Genomic DNA, 18,262 nt, shown 5'->3' with positions numbered 1-18,262 from the left:
AGATGATGCTGTACAGCCAGTGTTTATGATGTTTTATGTTGACCTCCTTACAATGACGCTCGTAGCTGCGAGAGACGCGCAAACTCTCTCGGATCTCGCGCTGATCGCAGTTGAGAGAAACTGAACCAATAACAGCAGCGGAGAACAGCGGGCATCCGGCATTTACAATTAAGCAGCTCTTCTGGGGTGCCTGGCCCTTAACTGGAGACATGACAGAAAAGGACCGATCAATGAGAGACCGTGAGTGCTTCTATCTTTATATTTAAACGAATATATCTTCGGATTTGAGTATTGCAGCGCGGGCTGCATATACAGTGGCATACAGCGCACAGCCATGTTTAACAGAGTGCTCTACAAATGTCCGTGTAAATACAAAGCAAGAGGACACGAAAAGCGTTGCGTGTTTTAAATGCAGTGACAGCACATTTGCATATTTGTATATAGTTCCTTAAAGCCTTCGTTTGTTACTGCACATATAATAAATACAGCCAGTTTTGAAACAAAAGCCTGTCTTAAAGGAGACGCTCGAGGTTTGACATCAGCATTGCTCAGCCGCTGCGAGTACATCGTCGAAAACTGCACATCGTTATGAAAGCGCAACGGATGAATATTGAACAACCACGCGCATATATTTAATCATATTTTAAACAGGCAACGAGATTAAAACCATACCGAATTAGACATGACGATAAATAAAACGATCACGCAGGATAGGTTTGTCCCGAGAAACACTATAAATAACTTTTTCCTACTGTACCGTAGAATCAACGCAAGACACTTATTGCCATTCGAAGCAGTCGGGTTATGCCACAATTCACATGCATTTTGGAAAATGTGGGGGAATTACCGTTAATAATAAAGAATTCATCATTGTCAACATCTGCAGGGTCTGTTGTGTAACGAGGCTAAAACATTACCTGCGTAACTGCGTTATAGTGAACCGATGTGACAAGTGAATAGGAAATCCCAATTAACAATATAATTGCTTTAAAGCTTTGCATTGTTCAAGACTGGCAACTATGCATTAACGAGTGACTGTTGTACCTCCCGTGTAAATGTGCTCACATTCGGGGAGATCCTAAAACCACAGTTCCAGTGCTACAATTTGTCTCATGTCGTCTTTGTCGTAGTAGGCAGTATTTTGTGGATGGATTAGTGGACGGCAGGTGTTGAACCAGTTTAAAGAGTGTGTGCTCTTTCACACTTGACCAATAGATCTAACCTTTTCAAAAGGACCCAAACTGACAGAGCTTGATTTTAATAGTTTAATAAATGTTTGCATCATAACCGAAATGGCTTATAACATTTATTTTATTATGTAAGGGTTCTTTGCTTTCGAGTACAGTATTTTTAGTTTTAGGGAAAAGTAAAGGTACAGGCGCTATGTTCTGCTTGATGGATTGTTATTCAATCACTTATTGATTTCTAATAGCTCAATAAGTAATAGATTTCATTTTATTAGCACTGTCTTCAGTTCATTCTGCATGGGGTTCAGTTGCTTAAAACCGAAATATACCGCATATACAGTTTCAGTTCTGAAACTAGAGCTTTGTTTTCGTCAAAAGCTTGATTTCCATTCCTGACAGGCATTATGCGTTCTCATTCGAATAGCTTATTGAAAAGCGTGGGATGGCGGTCTACATCATGCTTTAGAAATTCCTTGTAAGGAAGTATTGGCAAGAACTAAATGGACACAACCGCATTTTCATCATTTTCGTTATGTTTGGAGTCTTGAGTTGATTAGTATGCACTTAATTTACAGCGCCACCTTTTTTCTTAGCCCGAGTCTGTCTGCAAAAGCTAATTTGAGAGTCTGACGTTGGGAGGTGAATCATGTTAGCCTCACAGCTATTCCTGGTCATAAAGCCCTTCTCATGTATGTCATTGTTGCAAGATGTTTTTATGATCCACATGTATGGTGTCTTGTAATCAATCCTGGGAAAGGACATCAGATCCAGCCTGTGTTTAGAATGCTCATTGGTTCATTGTTTTATGTGTATCGACCTATGAGGGATTGGCCACATGCAAACAGAGTTTGTATGTTAATGATTTGAGGATCAGTTTGTTGAGAAGCAAAGGGCTGCAGATTTCCTGAAGATGGTCATGAGTGGCAAGAAGAGAGTGATGACCAAGAGGTTGTAGCCTCATTTTGCTCAGTTAAGTGATGAGTAAATGGATCAGAAAGCTGGTCGGTTTGAGGCTTTCTCTTTGCTTTATTTTTGTCATTTGGCATAAATTAGTTTGCATTCATTTGCATTAATTCAATAGTTTGGGGAATTTTCCAAATGCTTAATCTTGGCTGAGAGCAAAAGAATTTGAATGGCTTATTGGAGTGACCCAGAGGTCGACTGTAATAACAGTCATTAGTTTCAATTAATGTTTCAGTGGTCTTAGTCAGGCACTGATTGTCTTTAGTTATGCTCCTTTCATGCTAATACATCATTCAGTTTATCCTTGTGTTTTGGAGTTTTCAAATGCACAAATTATGAAGCAGTTTTGCAGGAACAATCTAATGGTGAGGATATGCGTTTCTATTATTATCACAATGATTTTTTTTATTATTTTATCTCACAATACTATATTGATATTTCACGCAAAATAATATAATTATATAATTTAATATAATTTGTATATGCAAATATTTGTTGGGGAAAGAGGATTGACCTGCGAGCAGGGGTTCTCAACATGTTTGACTCCAAGGCCCCCCCCAAATAATAAAATATATCTTGATTTTTAGTTGTTGTTTTCTACGCATTTCAGTGCTAATTTTGTCTTCATTTTAAATTATTGGTCATCTTGATGCCTCCTTGGAAGTCCTTGTGGGCCACAACCCCCTGTTGAGAACCTCTGATTTAGAGCAAGTCTATAATGTGGGGTGTTGTACTGTATCATTGGATCAATGCATACATCATTATTCTGATTCGTCCCAGATCCAAACTCTATAATATAAATTGCATAAAGGTCCAAAACCCAATGCAGATGAAATATAAACTACTACACAGTTAAAGACTACAGTACCAGTTTGAACGTTAAGAATCGCCATCAAATCCTATTGCGACCCAGTTATCGACATAATATTATATCCAGCCGGTCTCTGCTGGTTTTCACCTCTTGTGTTGAGCTATTCCTAAAGCTGCACGGAATTAAAATTATTTCATAAAAGTGGAACATTTCACCTTTAAGAACGTTCCCAGTGGGATTCGGTTCTCTGAGCAAAACAGAGCTAAGCACCTCACCATGTGCACTTGTAACACACTTATACAGTACTTCAGCACCACGTAGACCGATAATCATGATTCACGGCCAAACTTGCATGATTGCATTACTTTCTCGAGTTTCATACCTCCCATGCATAATTTAGAGACAAGTTGGTTTATGTAAGGTACTCGCGGGTTGACAAATGTTTGCTCGTAGGCCACAGCAGCTCACAATGAGCTCTCCAACGGGGGATATTCACAAGCGCCTGGGCAGGTAAATGTGACCGGTGTGAGAGGTACATAGATATAATAGATACAGAGAACTAAAATAGGATGAGTGGTTAAACCCGAGGTGATATGTTGCTGTTGATCTATCCTTTAGAAATTTGACAGACCTGGCAGAGCTGTCTGAGATTTCAATACATTCTTCCTGCTTTTTGTACACATCCCCCTTATTTAAATCAGCCTGTGGTCCCTTAGCACAGAAGAGGTAATAAAATGCACCTTTTGATCTTCTCTTCAGATTTCAAGAGCAGTTGCACGAATCACAAACATGCTTTGGTGTTTTGAAGACACAGCCTGTTTTTAAGTGCGGGGCATTAAATGGACACTTCACGCAAACACAAAAATCCTGTCATCATTAATTTTGCCTCATGTCTTTCAAAACCTGTATATGAACCTGCAGAACACAAAAGAAGATATTTTGAGAAATCTCTCAATGGTTTTGTGTCCATACAATAGAAGACAATGGGGGTCCGGGTATCTTTGGTTAACAACGTTCTTCAGAATATCTTGTTTACTAATTTATCTAACGTAAATTCTGACATGAATTCTTTAACTGGCTCTCGGGTCATGCTGCTTTTTTGCAGTCTGAAGGATTTTTGAGTTGATTGATTGCCGGATTATCAGAGACCTGTCTTTTTGGCAGAAAGCGTTTTTTCTCGTTTCTGAATACTTCAACATTTCGGAGTCAAGCACACGGAGTGATTTTTCAAAAATGACATCTCCATCCTGCTCCCTTCAATATGCCGTCCCCACGGTTCACATTCATCACCACATCACCCTACTGCTGTGTCCACACAGGCTGAATGCGGGTCAATAGCAAGGTGACAGTCATCTGATTGAAAGCCAACCAAATGCTCCCGCATGCTGTCATTCGTAGGGAGTCATTTATAATGCAGGAACAGTCGAGGCAGATTCACAGTCTAAGCTCACTTTGGAGAGACCTCTAGATGTGGTTTAGATTATGGACAGATTCTTCCTTTTAAAGTGTTGACGCTCTTGCAGATATATGACCCCTCTATTTTGTTCTGCCTTGTTATCTACCTACACAGTTTGTGTTCAGAATGTGTACGTTTTTGGTGCTCGGTTGTTTTTTCAATCATGTTTAGTTTGTCTATTGGGCTACTTACTCTAGTTGTTTTGTATCCCAAAATAGGGCCTGAAACTTTTTCCCAACCTCAGGAGGTCAAACTACAGTAAATATTATAAACTGTTAATTATACAGTAACTGTACATAATTATACAAGTTTATTTTTCAATATTGTGAAATAGTTTATAAGTATTTCAGCTTCGAGTGATGGCCATATTTAGTCATATTTATCTAAACCATGTGATGTGTGGTGACATGTTTTTTTTAATGTTTAATACTTTTGTATTTTTTTTTTTATATAATATATTATTGCTGTTATAGACTGGCCACCAGACTGGAGTAGTTCACTGGCTCAGTTGAGTACACTTTGAAGTCAACATTGTTTGTATATTCATTTGAAAAATAAGTGGAGTACTTGCATTTAAGTGAAAGTGACCTATTTTGTCAGATATGGTGACCCATACCCAAAATGTGACCTCTGCATTTAACCCATCCAGTCAGTAGTGAACACATTTACACCCCTGAGCAGTGGGCAGCTATCACTGCAGCACCTTGGGAGCAAGTGGGGGAAGGTGCCTTCCTTAAGGGCACCTCAGACGTTACCCGCCGGCCCTGAGAATGGAATCGGCAACCTTCTGAACACGAGGCTACGACTTCCCATATTAGGCCACGACTGGCCATTTAAGTGTCTTTTACTTATTTTGCCTGTGAAATAGGAATAAGTGGGACAGATGGATGATTTTGTACAGTCATGTGTTTAAATTATTTTTGCTTCGGTTGATTTTTTGATCTAGACATATAGAATCGGCTTTTACTCTGGCTGTATACTGTAATTGATAAAAACGTGGGATCTGTGCCTTTTAAAATCCTTATCTGTGCAAAGTGCAGCAACTATTTATCTATATTTACATTTAGTCACTAAGCAAATGCTTTTATCCAAAAAGGCTTACAAATGGGGTTAACAATGTAAGCAAATTCTAACATAGATGTAGTCATTGATGATGACCTTGACAGTAACTTTCAAGGAATGACTTGACAGCCAGAACAAAATACTGTTTTCTATTTGACTCCCCATTTAAATCTGGTTTAGGTCGTTTTGAATGGCACACCAGAGGTGCTTTTGTGCCGCATGGAGGGAGGTTGTGTAGTTCCTGGCATGTACTTTAAAATGCTTCAAGACTTGTCCACCCAAAGCTTTTAAGGTACAGCAGTTTCTTTGGAAGCAGTTTTTAAATGTTATTGAGTTGTTCAGCAATGTTACCCTCAATAATGTCACTAAGCATTTTTGATCTCATTCGTAAAAACCCAAGCTCCTAATTTCCCAATTATTAGTAAAGAAAGACTGACTTAAGTATTGACTGTGAAAGTGATGTAACTGTTATGTATAGTGATAGCTTTGGTGATCAACACACATAACACAAGACTTTGCTATGGAGGCATAATGTAGCATATGTATTTGTAATCGAAAAGAGCAAGAAAAAGAGGACGCGGGGTGTTATGAGATGTACATTAGGGTGAAAAATGACTAGTGAGGACATAATGAGATAGAACAGACAGACAGAGTATGAGGCGTGTTTGCTAGACAGCGTGTTTTCTAGACGTCCCCTACTTTAAAATATCCTTGTCGTGATTCTCCGGAAAACCAGGTTACCCACTTGCATTGCACTCTGTGCTGGACTGCTCAAATTCCCCCAGGTGGCCCTAAAAATAACAAGAGTCCACTTTCCTATAGTGCTGTTTCCACAGCATTCTCTCCCTTTCTCACTCAGCCCCTCCAGCAGTGCCGTTGTTGACAGAGATGCTATCAGGGGAACGAAGGATATTGCAAACTCGCACATGCAGCGCCACCATTAATATACTAGCAGAGTTATTAGCAATTGCCTTATAACAGGATGAAAAGGAAGGGGTGTGCCGGTCGACATTAGCATCAGCCAGCTGTGCCATTCAAAGTAGCTACAATCGATGCAGCGGAGGAACAAAACGCTCAATGCAGAAAATGTTATCGGTGTAGCAATCATTAGCGTGGTATTGGAGCAAGTGTAGGGAACAGAATGACAGATTCTTAAGGCAAGCAGAGGACTGTAAATTGCTGAGGTACAGTCAAAAGCTCCCTATACTTCATTTTCCCCCTGACCAGACATGTTACTAAATACTATTCTTGTACTTTTATTTAATGGCTTTTCTGTATTTAGTTTTAGAATCTTTTTAAGAATTGTTAATCTAAACTTTTTAATAATATATTAACATATTTATTAATATAGTTTATATATTTGTGTAATGCATTAGGCTTGTATGGAATTATCGATTTATCATGTATTGCAATCAGTGTTGGGTGTAACTAATAACTAATTAGTTACTGTAATTAATTACGTTTCCCTTGAAAAAGTAGTTACTCTTATTTTTCCTGTAATTTAATTACAGATACTTCTGGTGTAATTTAATTAAATACTGTCTGATATCATTTTGATGTAATTTCCACTGTTGAATATAAGTCTTACTTTAAAATGTATGCTTGTATCCTTGATGAGATGATGAGATTCAATTTTATTGTCATTACACATGTACAAGTACTATGCAACGAAATGTATCCTTCTCACATTTATAATACTTTGGTCCGTTAATAGGAATAATTTATGAATTAAATAAGCCGTTTTTATTCTTGAATCAATTCTAATCAAGGTTGATGTAGAATACAGAAAGTAATTAGTAATAAGTAATTAAATACTTTTTTTTACAGTAATCTAATTACACATTGAATATGTAATTTGTAACTAGCAATTCATTACTTTTTCAGACTAACTTACCCAACACTGATTGCAATGTAAATAAAATAAGTATTGTAAAGTTATGATGATTGTTTCATGATTGTTATCATGTTTAAAAATCTGTTTTATTTTTCAGTAACATCAATTTGTATTAATTTACTAACAGAAGGTTCCATTTAACATTAAACGTTGACAGTTTTAAATGAAAATTCTCAATGTTTTGGAAATGTATTAAATTAAACTAAATTTTACATTTGAGTATATATATTTTTTTAATAAAGTATTTTATATCTTGTGTTCAAATCAGATAAACAAGTTTACTTCTTTCCCCATGTTTGGCATCAAAATACCCCAACGGTTCACAATGTTGTTATGTTGTAATATAACAAGGAAATTAACAAATTCTTCAGTGAATTTTTTCCAATAATAAAATATGCATTGTCATTCTGTTTTGGGCTGTTACAATATACGATTTTCACAACAATATTATCACAATATCTATTTAAATGTTTTTTATCAGTCAAATATCATTACTGCACATTCTAATTCAGGGTAGCACCTCAACCCCTTTTCCCCTATAGTGTTTTTTGTCATCAACAAGAAGTATAAATTGTTTAAACTAAAGTACACTGAGTGTTAAGAGATATGGTGTAGGTTTAATGGGTGTGACAGCTTTCAAACAGCTTATTTCCTTTTTGTTCGAACTCAGTCAGTTCACACCAAGAAAAATCTGCATTTCTACTAAATCATAATAATATCTGGCATTGGATATATAGATATTTGTGTGTGGGCGTTTGTTTATTTGTTTACATGTGCGTATGTCGTGAAACTGCTGTCACGCTTCTGTGTGGGAATCTGAGAGCTAACATCATGACTGTCGCTTCTTCAATCACCGCGTGAGATCTTCTCATTTCTGTTCTTCATGTTTCTCGCAGCGTTGCGTTATCAATTCGTCCCCGGGGCTCCTCCTTCAGATTCTTCCTTTCATGAAAGAACGACGGAGCAGATGCTGATCGCCATCCACATGCGTGCGCGTGACGTCAAAGCCCGCCCGCTTGCCTCTGATTGTCTCTGAGGCATTTATTACGATCCGTTCATCTCCGTTAGGTTTACTGTTGTGGGCGTCAGACTACAACATCCCTTTTGTAACACCCAGTTTATGGCTGTTTCTTCAGATCCAAGTGTTTAATTTCATACCTTCCTCTCTTGTCTAACCGTCTGTCTTTCACTGCCTTGACCTCTTGTCTGTATACCCCCATAAACCTGACTTCAAGCGTGGATGTTTTTGGAGATATGCACTAAAAGTGCTAAATGTCTTTGCCAAGGACACTTCAGAGCTTTCATTTTGGTAATGCAGTCATATATCAACACGCAGACCGTGAAACCCAACGCACACATATATGAAGTGCATTACGTAAAAGCAGGCCAATGTTTTCCGATTATTCAGTTGCTGTGTGACTGAACAATGAAGCAGAACGGCTTTGAGAGTGCTGACTCCTATTATCGAATTTAAATCATTACGGATCTGACTTTCTGACAGGTGTGGACCGGGCGCATTTGTTTTATTTATGTATCTTCAGTATTAAATTTTACATTTTGTTTGAATAATTTCCCCATAGGCTTCATGTGTTCCTTGCTGGAGCGTTTCCACTGTCAGCCATTAGTCATTTCTTTCTGACTCACATTCAGATTGTCACTGTGCATACAGATGAATGAATGGATTATAGGATAGACAGACAAACAGACACATGGATGTACATGACTTTAAAGAAGTACTGTTCATTTTTTAAAAGTACAACTTTTGATAGATTATAAAAAATACTGTTAGTGCACCTTTAATGGCTTATGTAAAAATATCAAACCTAATGTTCAACTAGAAATGAATATTTGTCTTTTAGAGGTATTGCTGCAAAGGTAATACCAGGGGAAAGCAGGACTTATATTGCATAAGATGAAAGATGAGGCAAATTGAGAATAGAGATGGAGAAGACCTGGGAATTTTAATTTAGGGAGATACGTCAATAGATGAATGTACAAAGTGTGAGTAAAAATTGAACCCAGGAATAGGATGATGAGAAGTAGGATGGTTCGAGAGAAAGAGAGAGAGCGAGTTGTGCAATTTAACTTAATCTCTTCCCCCGATCCATCTCTAGTTCCACCTACAGATGCAGCACCCACACCTGTTCTGCCTCGCTTTCACTCTGCTCACCTTCCATATGCATCCATCTGCACTGAACACACGTGATTACCGAGGCCTTCCAGTGTGTTCCTACCAGATATGTTCTTCATCCCTTACATGGCTATTGATATTATTGTATTTACAGGACAACATGATTGATCTTCTCTTGTAGTAAGAACCAAAGATGCAATCCATAACTTCTGCATCGATATTGCCATTTCAGTTTAAAACAAGCTTGTCTTTATGTGTAAAGTCAACTGATGTCAAACTAGATTTTTCCAACTACTCCAAGATTGCACGTACTGTATATACAGCCCAGAAAAATTAAGAGACCATTACACAATTATTTATTATTTATAGGTATATTTTTAGGTAACATTATCTTTTTTGTTTAATTCTGTGAACTACCATTAATAATATTTATCCCAAATTACTAATAAAAATATTGTTTCTGCGGAAAACTGGAGAAACAGGTCCAAATACAGAAAAGATGCTTTTTATTTTTTCAGACCTTAAATACTGCAGTTTATATGCACTTAAAATACAACAGCAATATTTGTACATTTAAAAATGTTCAAAAATGATTTTCAACGTAATAACCTCAACTTATATCACAGTTTTCATGTATCTTGTCATGCTGTCAGTCTTTCACATTGCTATTGGATGACTTTATGTTGAAATTGTTGACACAATACACCTAGAAATGCTGAAAAATTTAAATTTGGAGTGGCCTCTTCATTTTATTCATGACTGTTTGTTATCATTTTTTAAAACTTTACATAGCTACACAAATTAAGCGTGAACAAATAAACATAGAAATATAAAAATTATAATATATAATTAAATAAATAAAAATTCAATCACAAATTTAAAGATTTTTCGTTAAAAATGGCACAAGATTTGTTATTTAACAGCACAAAAAAGTTATAGATTACAGCTTTAAAATGAGTTTTTGATAATTGCAGTATAAGAAAATTTGGTATTCACTATTGCATTGTTGACATCTAGTGTACATGGTACCAACTTTCATTGCTCGGTCTGATCCTCACACATCAACGCATCCACTTCCCCTAAAGCCACTTCGGGACACATTTTATGCTGCTCATCCATGAGGATAAATCACTCACCCAAGTGAGCACACTGGCTTCTTGTTAGCAATTGAGAATACAGTAGAATATCAATATACTTGCTTGGCTCTGACTTTGTGGTAAAAATACACATGTACAGTACACGCTCCGATTTGCCCACCAGGCTCGACTATGGTCCCTCCGCAACACCCACTCAGTTGTGCCGCTGCTCTGCCAACTTGTGCCGGCCCATCTTCTTTCCAAATGGAGGCGTTTTGCTATCACAGTGGTCAACACAGTGGCTCTATGGATAGGCAGTTACTCTTCAAAAGTCTGTTTATAATTTACTTACAGTAAAAATAACACTACAGTTAAAGAAATGAAGAAATGTGTACATTCTACATTTCATGCATGGGCTGTTTCTACCAATAGCCCATGCATAGATGCAAATGTGTATGCATGTGCATCTTACACGTGTGTATGTGTACTGTATATATGGTTCTGATGGCAAACAAGAGAAACCTGGTGCACCTGTGGAGCTGCAGTGGTCATTTTTTATCACTAGCATTTAAGTCACACTTCTCCTGCAGCCTTGCTAATAGCCGGCCAAGTGAGAGGCCACAAACCATGCCAGGAACACAGAAGCGCACCCACCCCGCCGAAATAACAGGTGTGTGTGTGTGCGCGTCTGTTTGGGCATCTGTGCCATTATATCTCTAATACAGTGGCCAGATCCCTGTGATAAAATGGGCTTGTGTCCGATACGGCTTTGTCCCGCTGTCTGTTATTGCGTGTGGCTTCTGGTAAATGTTTAGGATGCTGGCCAATGCATGAGTAAGTGTGACTGTAGAAATTATGCAATATCACTGTCTGCAGAAGAGCAATGAAGAGCGGGGAGATGGTTTGACGGATTATTCAATTATTCAGACATTGTATGTGTCATTTGACTTCTGTACTGTTAGCATCATTTCGACAAGACGATTTCTGAAAATAAAACACAGCGTTGGGTCAAACAGGAAGAACCCATCCGTTATGTTGGAAATAGACTATGCACAATCACTTCCGTGTTGTGTCTCAGCCAGCTCAGTCACATCCCGCGTGCGTTGCATCCAAATGAACAATGACGCTTTTCATGCGCCATGCTATTCTGTCTGTGTTTTGTAAGGACTCCAGTTCCCATCATGCTTTGTCTCGTGATCATGTTTTGGTTTCAATGGTGTCCCATTACCTGTTTGTCCCTTCATCTGTGTATATGTAGCCCATGTGTTCAGTTATCTGGTGTTAGTCGTTCTTGTATGGTCTCCCTCATGTTTCGCTGTACCCGGATTTACCTTTATGTGTTCTGTTTGGACTTTTATATTAAACACAATTTACTGCACGTGGATCCACTCCTTGTTTTCCCTCTCCTTTCCATGACAGAACGATACATCAAAAAGGGATCCAGCAGATCTTATTCCCTCAGGAGCCCGGTTATTCATGCTACGCCAGGGCTGCAATCCCTTGAGGATCATACCCAGGACATTTTGGACCTCTCTGATCAAACTCACTTTCCAGATATATTGCTTATTGTTTTCTAAATTTGCAGCCTCAATGAACCCCTCAGAACTCAACTTGCCAGTTTAGATCCTCAAAGGAGTTTTACGAACTTTGTAAAAAATGGATTCATCGGAGTTTTCTGTCTGGTCAAAGATGGACGCTTCAGAGTTCCCTGTCTGGTCCAAGATGGACGCTTCGGAGTTCCCTGCCTGGTCCAAGATGGACGCTTAGGAGTTCCCTGCCTGGTACAAGATGGACGTTTCGGAGTTCCCTGCCTGGTACAAGATGGACGCTTCGGAGTTCCCTGCCTGTTCCCAGATGGACGTTTCCGAGTTCCTTGCCTCTTCCAAGATGGACGCTTCCGAGTTCCCTGCCTCATCCAAGAAGGACGCTTCCGAGTTCCCTGCCTCGTCCAGGATGGACGCTTCGGAGTTCACTGCCTCTTCCAAGATGGACGCTTCCAAGTTCCCTGCCTCATCCAAGAAGGACGCTTCCGAGTTCCCTGCCTCGTCCAGGATGGACGCTTCGGAGTTCACTGCCTCGTCCAGGATGGACGCTTCCGAGTTCCTTGCCTCTTCCAAGATGGACACTTCCGATTTCCCTGCCTCGTCCAAGAAGGACGCTTCCGAGTTCCCTGCCTCGTCCAGGATGGACGCTTCCGAGTTCCCTGCCTCGTCCAAGAAGGACGCTTCCGAGTTCCCTGCCTCGTCCAGGATGGACGCTTCCGAGTTCCCTGCCTCGTCCAGGCAGGTACTGTTATACCCCTAGAGGATACTGTTAACCTGTTTACACTTTCTGTTCCAGCCATGCCAGCGTGTCCATGGTTTCCAGCTCTTCCAGCACCTCCATGTCTTCAAGCTCTGGCAGTTCCTCCATGGCTTCCATCCCCGCCCTGAACCCTGCCTCCTACTCCGCACTAGGTCCGCCTCTGCAAACGATCCTGGCCCGTTTCCCCTTCATTGGCCTGGCCCTCCCACCCCCGGTTCTGAGGGCTTCACAGCACTCCTTGACTTTGTAATTTTTTGGGGGGCTATGTCACACCATGTTGCTGGCGCCTTGGTTCGCCACCTAAGGGCGCCATGCAATTCTCTGTTCTGTCTGTGTTTTGTAAGGACTCCAGTTCCCATCATGCTTTATCGGTATCATGTATTGGTTTCACCTGTGTCTCATTACCTGTTTGTCCCTTCAGTTGTGTGTTCAGTTGTGTATCGTTCTTGTATGTTCTCCCTCATGTGTTGCTGTAGCCGGATTTACCTTTGTGTTCTGTTTGGACTTTTATAGTTAACACCATTTACTGCAAGTGGATCCGCTCCTTGTTATCCCTCTGCTATCCACGACAGCTGGGTTGTTTCAAACTAAAATGCTGGACTGTCTTAAGCCACTCTATGGTCAAATATAAACATTTATCCATCCCTTTTTTGATCCAACGCTGGACTGAGTGCATAATGTCCAACATATCATTAATAGTTTTATTTTCTCCCAAATTCCGTATTTTCCGTATCTAGTATTTTAAAACTATTTTTACAATTTTACTAGCATGAGAAACATGTTTTTTCGAGTGATTCTAAACTTTTGACCTGTAGTTAACTTCACACACTTTTTTAACTTTTCCTGCACTTCAGCGCTGGGTATTTACTGTAAAGCTGCTTTGATACAATGCAGTATTGTGAAAATTAATGTATAGATATTTATTTGAAATAAACTGAATACATTTGGATCCAAGCCATCTAATGTTAATGCTCCGATACATTTTTGCAGAGTTTTTATATCTTAATCCTTAAATTACCTTAAATTAAACACAGCTACCTTTATTTACCTTTACATGTTCCGCAGATTTCAGAACAGTTTGTTATATTCAAGAAAAGCTCTTTAAAAAAACCACAATGTTGTCATTAATAATGACTAGCCAGGTTGCTGAAAATATCTCTGAGGAAATGTGTGTGTGTGTGTGTGTGTGTGTGTCCGTGCCTTCTAGCCCCCAGGTAACAAATGACTTCCTGTGGTAATTGCCGTAATGAAGCAGGGAGGAGAGCTGTGGAATTCATAATAGGTGAGCACACAGTGCAAGTGTTCTTGAAATTAGGTGCAAAAGAGAGCAAGACAATAGGAGAGATAGAAAAGCGAGCGAGATAGATGTGCGATAGATATCTGGTGAGCCAGCCATGGCAGGAGTGCGCCATTCGGCTGTCTTCCCCCGTATCCTGCCAGGGTTTTGAGCCATGACAAATTGTCAGATCCGTGTTATAATCCCTGCGCTTAAGCCTTTGTTTTCGCTGAGACTTGGAAAGCCGAATGTTTGTGTGAGACGCATCTCGTGTCCATAGGAGGTCAAGAGGTTTGCTATGACAAAAACATCACATGATACAATTGCATCGCTCTGCAGCTCTGTATCTTCACACAGAGAGAAACCCTGAGTGAGAACGCACTTGTATTAATGTAGTGGGTCGGAATGTCTCTGAAGTGATATTCTTCCACCTACACGTTCACACCTTCATAAGCAACGGCAATCTCTATCATGGCCATGCTGCTCAGCCGTGCCTGTGCAAATGTATTAGTGTGGGTGTGTGTTTTTCTGGATTACCCTAAAGGACGAGGAGAAAGAAAACGAAATAGAGGGAGATGTTAGGATAGAGAGAACACCCAGGAAGAGGTCCAAGGTTTCTTTTTTGAACATTCGTACGCATGTATGTGGTCGAAAATAGCTCCCTAAGAAAGGAGCATGTGACTCATTCTGTGTGCAGAAAAAGCTCCTCACACCTCCATAGTTTATCAGATGGGCAACCTGAACTTATGCGTCTCTATGCTAGCTTTTTAAAAGCATCTATTAGCGAACAGGTTACATTTTCCTGTTTACTTTATGCATGTGTGTGTTTACATTTTTAGTGAATCGGTGTTGGTGATGGGAATGTGGTCCCTGGAGAACTGTTAAGGGCATGAAGGCATCTCACAGGGGAGCAGAGATCACTGACTGACTCTGCAGTATTACACCTCCCATAGCACATAGAAATCCCACAATACAGCCATTTAAATCTATACATTTCTTTATGAACAGTAAAGGTCAGGCACAGTTTAAGTGTATACAGCCTTGTAAAATTCATTATTGGTCAAATTTTAATACAGCATTTTGTCCTTTATGGGTTAGCAGTCAAACAAGTGCATTCCACAAAAAAATATAAGTGATAGACAGGGTGATTGAAATGTAAATTATAAAGGATGTTCCTGTTGCTCTATTGGTACAGCACTGCATTAGAAGTGCAAAGGTTTTGCGTTTGATTCCAAGGGATCACACATATTGATAAAATGTATATCCTGAATACACAGTAAGTCGCTTTGGATAAAAGTGTCTACCAAATGCATGAAGGGAAATATACAGTAGCCCTGGTTATAGCTGGTAGAGGATTGTTCAGATACTAAACTATAAGCAGACTATATAATCACTACTAGGAGTTTGACAAAACACTCAGCTCACAGTTCAATATGATACACAATACTGGGTTGACGATTATGATTGTATCATGATATTTGGAACAAAATGGAATTCAAATAAAACTCACATGAAATTAAAATAAAAAAATATTTCAATAACAGACAACCTGACAACAAGGTTTAATTGAATATTGTATGTATTGTAAATTAATCAAATAGGTCTGTCACTGAAAAATAAAACAGAATTTCAACACAAATTAAAATAGGAAAAGAATTAAGAAAGCCTAGAAGAATCTAGAATGTAAGGCTTTGTATTGGCAAGTGCCTCTCTATACGATACATATCATGATAGATGGGTCACGATACAATGTATTGCTATGTTTTTTCGATACGATACTTACTTTCGATATATTGCAATACTTTAAATAGAAAATGCAAAAAGGAGAGCTAGAAATACAACATGCTGTGCACCACCTGGGGTTCTGTGGAAGGATAAGTGTAAAAACATCCCTTACTTCTGGAGAGTGGCCATGATGTGCGATGCGTGGACCTTTAGATCTGAGGTTCGGGTTCCCAAACTGTGGATTGCGTCCCTCAAGTGGGTAGCAAAGGGGAATACGAATGGTCACTTGGATGTTGTAGTACAGTTAAAACAATGAACATGGGCATTTTAAACCCCTGGTTCATCCGTGCTGCTGATCCACTGGTGTCACATACGTGAAAGCACAATAAATGTCAATGTTCCTTTCTGGAATAAACATTATGTCTAATGCACTGCAGTAGCCAAGTGACTGTTGATCGTGACTTGTGAACCTTACAAACAGCATTTATTTTATATAACTTATACATCCCTGACTTAATTTTAAAAACAAAGCACACCCACGCATCAGCTGGAAGCCTTCTTATATTTTTCACCATGGTCGCTTCCACTTACTTTTTACCGTATGTATAAGAGACGATTTGAAAAAATGTATTGTTATTAGAGTTATCACTATAAAAAATATATATATTGCGATTGTTACATGTATCGATATTTTTGCACAGCCCTAATAGAATGTTGACGTTTGTTGAATAAATATCAATGATAATTTAGAATGTTGGTGATTCTTGGAGTTTGTTGCCATTTGTTGGTGTTTGTTGACGTTTGTTGGATCAATATCAACGAGAATTTAGAATGTTGGAGTTTGTTCGAGTTTTTGCCGTTTTTTGACATTTGTTGGATCAAATCAAATGAGAATTTAGATGGTTGACATTTGTTAGTGTTGGTGTTTGTTGGATCAATATCAATGAGAATTTAGAATGTTGGCGTTTGTAGGATCATTGTGAACTAGCCTTTAAAGCAATAAACAAGTCAGGATTGAAAGCATATTAAATTTGAAAAATGTAGAGATTATCGCAGATTTTCTGCATAGTCTGTCCGGAGACGCGCCATGTGACATCATCACATTGCGCATTCCATCAAAACCTGCTCTAAAGGTCAAGCAGAGACACTATAGAAGGGAGATAGAAGGGTCTGTAACACTTACAATTGGCTAACAACATCCATTGCCATGTCGGGTCTCCTTTCCATCGTTCCGCTGCAGGCGTTAGCTTTAGCCGTTACGTTATTTTGTCTTAAATTTGCAGGCCAGTGGTTTTGAGTCAAGTCAGCTTCACCGATGTATGTGTCAGGTTTTTAAACAACACACCTGGAAACAACTTAAAGCCATCTGATCTATGAAGAAAGCTGTCATGTTTATTTCGGTGTCAATAAACATTCATCACAATCAACTAAACGCGGATTTCTTAAATGTATGCAAGGTTCATGGCATAAACTCAAAAACATTATCACTGTCTCTGAACCATAAACATGAAGCGGGATGAAATGAAACTGAAGTCAAAATGGCCTCTTGGGCGAGCCTTAAAGCTGCCAAGGTTTCTATACCTTCAGTATGAATCTGCTGCATGCCTTTAAATCATTGTAAATGCATAAATAATGTTTTCACATGTGGTAGTTTTAAAGAAGAACCCTATTTGCCAATTCAAATGGTCTTTTTTCGATAAAAAAAAAACTCCTGCAAAGTTTGAATAAAGCCGCTGCAAAATTAAGCTTTTTTGGCCGAAGAAATCTCAAAAATTCTCAGCAAAATCCTGTGGAGACTGAATAAACCAAAAAATTACACATTTTATATTTTAATACAGGTCACATGTTGCCAGTTTAACCCGTAGGATTAAACAGATTTCATAAAACCATAGCTCTAAGAAACATTTCTTAATTTTTTTTGTATAGCAATATGTGATACATTAATATATCATTAGACCCTAATAACAACCAATATTTCTGAAATCATAGTTTTGATTCAATGTAAAATAAATATTAATAAAAAACATGAAAAACATATTTGTCAATTATTTGCTTTACAAAAGAAGAATGTCATCACCACAAGCAATATTCAGCTGATTCTGTAAGAGCTTGTCACAAATAGCAAAAGTACAGGTGATCAGACTCTGTTGCTGGGTGGTGATGTCACCATCTTAGCAGAACAGCATGTACTTGAGTAAGGTCATTCAGCTCAGCCCTGTCAAGTGGTTATCTTGCATAATTTAGGTTGTTTCATTGACAGAGAACTATCCCCATTGTCCACTAAAAGGCCAAACCATGTCCACAGATGTTAAAGGGCATGTGGTTGAGGAAAAGGAAATTTCACAACCCTGTGGCAATATGACTGTGATACAATTCT

General features: G+C 38.8%; 1 protein-coding gene across 2 annotated transcripts in view; it reads left to right on the top strand.

Annotated features, from left to right (window-relative positions):
- The first annotated feature begins 120 nt into the window (after positions 1-120).
- Positions 121-18,262, top strand: part of tbkbp1 (TBK1 binding protein 1) — a 41,561-nt gene continuing 23,419 nt past the window's right edge. The window contains exons 1-2 of one of the 2 annotated variants that reach the window (XM_056771430.1): positions 133-240; positions 14,092-14,166. The gene's annotated coding sequence lies outside the window, so the exon portion shown is untranslated. Of the gene's footprint in view, positions 241-14,091; positions 14,167-18,262 lie in introns of both variants that reach the window. The other variant, XM_056771431.1, reaches the window with a different exon arrangement.

The sequence above is a fragment of the Triplophysa dalaica genome, chromosome 17 (assembly GCF_015846415.1).
Source record: "Triplophysa dalaica isolate WHDGS20190420 chromosome 17, ASM1584641v1, whole genome shotgun sequence".
Lineage (NCBI taxonomy): Eukaryota > Metazoa > Chordata > Actinopteri > Cypriniformes > Nemacheilidae > Triplophysa > Triplophysa dalaica.
This window is presented reverse-complemented; position numbering and strand designations above follow the sequence as displayed.